The following is a 5244-nucleotide window of genomic DNA, read 5'->3' as shown; positions in this document are numbered from 1 at the left end:
CCAGTTTCAAGTTAAATTAAATTTTCACTTCTGATGAAACCGGAAATAAAGGCTAAACGCCTAAGTGCCCGAAAATTCAAAATACTGCTCTAGACAATGTCTTATTGATCACATAATAGCGAGAACGGTACTCCACTCCTGTGAAAAATTACAGTTCAAAGTATGTTTTTAAAATGTTTTGTTAAATCCATTGTAATTCAGTTTTTAACTGCGATAATGGATTGAAATAAACCAATATGAATGAATGAATGAATGAATGAATTAAATCTCAATTGTAATTTAAAACCCGATGATGTCATGATGACGTAACCACATTTTTACAGGTTCACACTAGGTTTTATCATCGTCCGACAAACCGTTTGGAAAAAATTTCTACAATTCACCTAACGTTTACCTTGCGGTAGCCCCGGAAGTAAAGTTTGAGCGACTTCACGTACACGACCAAAAAATGTAATCAATTTATTATGATCTATCTGATTACAAAATAGAAAAACCATTGATTATTTTGTTCAAGGGTTTTAAGTAAAAAAATTGGTAACGCTTGTAATTTGACAACCGATGACGTCATCTTATGACGTCAGAGTTATGTGCACCACTTGGGGTCGGGGATGACTTTTTAAAGGTCTTTTCATTGTAACTTCCGGTCTGGGGACGACATGAATCTTTCTCCCCTCAACTTTTTTTCTGAGCATGAAGCTGACGAAACACATCAATTATAAAGTGATTTAAGCAAACTTTGCCACACACATCAACTGATCATCCATTTTAAGCATTTCAACCTGCCACAAGAGGGCGCTCTAACATCTTATGACGTCGCCTGTATTTCTTTGGTAAAGTACAACCTAGCCAGAAACTAATGTCGTAGAAAACAAGTGCACTTTTTTTTCAAAATTTTAAATCTTAGGCACTTCCAGTTTGACTGGAAGGAAGGATCACGTACCTTGGCTCATACCAGACAAAATAAAGATCCTAGATACATGTATCAATTTCCGCAAACGACAAGTTCCGATATTTCATGGTTGATTTTACATTGATTTTCAAAGATTGAATCTAGAAATTCTTAACGTGACGTCACGTGACCCATGATAACGTCATTATGACGTCACTCTTCGGGACACATCTTTGCTATAGGGACTATGACTATGGTAACTTTGAAAGATGTATAATAAAGATAAACGCCGAAAGTGAAGGGCGGGAAAAAAAGGAACAAAAAGAACAAAGAAGAAAAAAATCAAAGCAAAAAGAAAGACTTTTTCGCAAATATGCGGAAAAGCCAAAAATCATAACGCAAGAGAAAGCTTTTTCGCAAATTTTCGAAAAAGCCAAGTATTTAGTTGGACTGCTACGTTTTCTAGGGAAAATAACATTGTGTGCTTCGTTAAAAGGCCAACTCATTCGCTACACAAATAATGCTGGGTTGATGATTGTTGTAGCATCTAAAATAGTAAGGTCCTGATATTCTGATAAGAAATCACATGTTTTGGGGCCCTGATAATGGCAAAATATAAGCGTCGTTTAGGCATATACTGCATTGAATGCCGTCAATCGAAACAAATTTGACATGAACAATGTTAACTTGTAAAAAAATTGCATGCGGTATCAATCATTCATCCAAAGATACAGAATACATGGTAGGCCTACCATGGAAGATGTAAAGATAAATGATAGATAGGTGTCTTAAGGGCCCCATGTAACGTATTATGCAATCATTAAAAATACACCTTTGTGTCCAATTTAACAAGTTTTTTAATATGCATTTTGCCCCACACCTTTCATTACCACATTGTTTATTGACTTGGCTCTCCCCAGGACCAAATTGTTTGCTCAGTCAGTCGGCGGAAATCACTAGAACGTGAAAAAAATTACCACAAGTCGAAAACTCACATTTTCCAACCCAATTTTCATTGCTAAAGAGTGATTAAAATCATAGGTGTTGTGTGTAAAGTTTGTTCTTTTAAACCTTACTCTTTTATGTAAAAATGAAGTCCATATGTGCAAATATAAGAATATTATGCCTTTTTGTCCATCTGGTCCCGTTTATCAAACTACAAGATATCATTACATGACCAAATGGCGCTCCATACCTCAAATTGTGATTGGATACTTCTGAAGCACTTTTCTATTTTTTTTGGAATGGTAACAATATGAATAAACTGCACCTTAGAACGATCCGAAAACACTCTTTCAGCTGTGATGTGGTTAATGTATGGGGGCGCCAAACATATCAACATGCCGCCTTTCTGAAAAGTAGTAAGTATATTTGTGTTTAGGGTGTTCTGTGTGTTGTTTCCTGGTCGACTAGAGTCGCCCTGGGAATCAGCAGGGGGTAGTTCTTGTCGACAAAAGTCGCCAAATGGTAAGTTAAAGGCCGTTTTGGTGCCTTTTTGTTTTTTATGCTGATGCAAATTTTACATATTCATGCGCAAAAGGGTCATTATGATTTCAGGTAGAAACCGCAATATAACGGCTACTTCAGCCCAACATTCGCCAGAATAGCGGAAACTTTTGCTGTGAGTCGTAAATTGTCTTTTCCCTGGAGATTGCGTGTTGTTTCAGTACATAACAGTAAGCCAATGAGTAAAGTCTCACACATGTTTCAATAAGCACACTTTGGGTTACAGTTTGAACAGAAACCCCCTGAATAAAACAGTGTCTTCTTGATATGACATCACAGCAAGAGCGCCCTCATTTATCAGGAAACCATGGACATTTTTTAATGTGTATAAACAAGTGCATTTTTTAATTAAAAAATTACCAAAAGATATATTTTCCACACATTTCAGAGGAGTAGAAAGTTTGACAAAATAATGTTCCCATGTAAGATCACGTCACCCTTTACAGAAAAAATCAATGAAAATGTATCAGAAATTAATGTAGTTTGCACGGTTTTGCACGGGTTTTTTTCCAGAGTCAAGGTCACAGTTTCATTAACCCCTACAGGGGCCGGGGGCGGTATCCACCCCCCCCCCCGCCCCGCCCGGACTTTCCGCTATAGCCTTGAATTCTTTTTTTTTTCGCGACCCGAAACTTTTTAGCCTCAAGCCTTGCGCATCTTTTGATATACCAAAAACTTAACAATAGGACCACGGGTTGCCGCGCAGCAAACATTTTCCGGCGCTACGCGCCGTGGAAACTGAATGTCCCCTATACCTATAAGCAGAATTACGCGTTCGTGCATATGAATAATTAATTATCCATAATTCCAAAACCCTTTGACCTATAGTAAAGAAATTTCTTGGGTATGTTCATGATAGGTTGTTCACCCCCCCCCCCCCCCGGGCTGAGAGATGGTCAAAATAACCCGGCCCTTTTAGGGCTAAGTAACATCCGCCACAAAACGCTTTGAGGATGAAAATACTTTTTTTAAATATCCAATTGATGTGCATTTTATATATGAAACGTTTGTATCCAGATTTTGTAATTTTTACCCAGTCTTCTCTTTAACGTTATTTTTGTTTGATATTCATTTGTTACTTGTAGCGCAATTTGATTTGAAAATGTCATTACAAGACTAAAATGGTACCCGGGACTTACCCGTGGTGTTCATGGCATGTTTATGTATCTAGCCAAATGAATGACGGTACATCAAATCCAGTCGCGTACTTGAACATGTCATCAGCGAACTTTGAAATGATTAAGATGTCATCAGGGCTTGTAACGGTTGCAAGGAGCCATTTCGACCGTGATAGTTGAGACGCTGACAGAATGCCTTGGCTTCCATGTGCGACAAAGGATAAGAGTAATACCTGTAACATTTGCCTTTGTTCTCCGTCCACTGAAAATTGCACGGCAAACAAGCTGCTTGACGACTGCAATCGACAAAATCCGCGATAAGCACGACCGCCCAGCATTACCAAAATTGCCATGTTGAGCGTCCACGCAGTTCTGGCTATGTGATTGGTGATCGCACTCGAGGCAGCATACAGCGTTTAAAAAAAACGTGTAGTCAGTATATATTAACCTTGAGAAGAAAACAAACGCATCGATCGGACCCACTGTGAGGCTATGAAACCGAAGCGGGAGATTCCACTGACGAAAATTAGAGGGTCGGATTTTAGAAATTAGTGGCGATTTTTGTATCGAGAAATGATTAAAAGAAAAAACATGACTTTATTGTCAACTGATACATGTACGTGTATACAACTGTAGGCAGGGTCGGGTTATGCAATAGGCACAGTCGGCACTGTACCTAGGGCCTACGAGCAATTCGGGGCTGACAAACAACTTAAGGCCCATGAAAATACCTCATGGACTTGGCCAACGTCTCGAAAATGGCTGCAGTCTATTAATAAAAAATGCCTTAGACACTTGTGATAATAACGCCCACTTAAAAAGAATAATGGAAACTAGTCCCAACTCTCCACGATGTTTGAGACACACATCAACTTAATGCTCGTTTCATCATCTTTCATGTTCTGTTAAATTTGTTACGGTACGCCGATGACTCTTAGGAGAAATTTCCATACTAAATGAACACCCCTGAAAGTAATGTTGATGGCCATCGCCATTTTTTTTAAAATGCTGTCTATATATGCTCAATTGCAAGGTAGACTAAGAGTTTTTTCGGGGGCCCAATTTTCATACAAATTTCATAGAATAATACAGCTCGCAGTCCTGTTCACGGTGTCCATCCTACATTTTCATAGCTCTTTTCTAATTTCAGTGTAGAGTTAAAGTGAAACCAGCGTGTGATATGCTTGTTTTATAGCTAATATAATTTGTTTTCATACTATGTAAAATAGTACTCATGGTATCAGTAATATGATAAAATATAAGACACAAATGTTTAATTTCAGGAAGCGAATTGAATATGGCGATTCTTGACGATTTCAAAAGCGATATTGATTACAAATAAGCCCCATTCGTTTTAAAATGCAATTCTGTGTACTAAGCTAGATATACATGGTGAGTAAAAAAAAAAAAGGAAACCCAAATGGCAAGACCAATTATTTAATAAAGTTCACTCGTGTACTTTTTCAAGTTACGGAATTTTGAACACAAACACCGTTTTAAAGGTTGAGTCCACGGATCACAAAAAGGTAAGCGTTCTTTCAGCAAAGCGAAAAAAATATAGGGATGTACATGAGAGTTTTGAGTGATTCTTGTACTACGAGAAAGCTTATTAATTGGGCTTTTTTATCCTATATTTTGCAAATACAACTTGCAGAACTTTATTAAGAAAATGATCCTGACATTTAGGTTTGCTTTTTTAATCACCCTGCATAACAAAGTAATACTTTAATA

Source organism: Patiria miniata, unplaced genomic scaffold (assembly GCF_015706575.1).
Source record: "Patiria miniata isolate m_02_andy unplaced genomic scaffold, ASM1570657v1 HiC_scaffold_19, whole genome shotgun sequence".
Taxonomy (NCBI): domain Eukaryota; kingdom Metazoa; phylum Echinodermata; class Asteroidea; order Valvatida; family Asterinidae; genus Patiria; species Patiria miniata.
The sequence above is the reverse complement of the archived record's forward strand: the minus strand, read 5'-3'. Positions refer to the sequence as shown.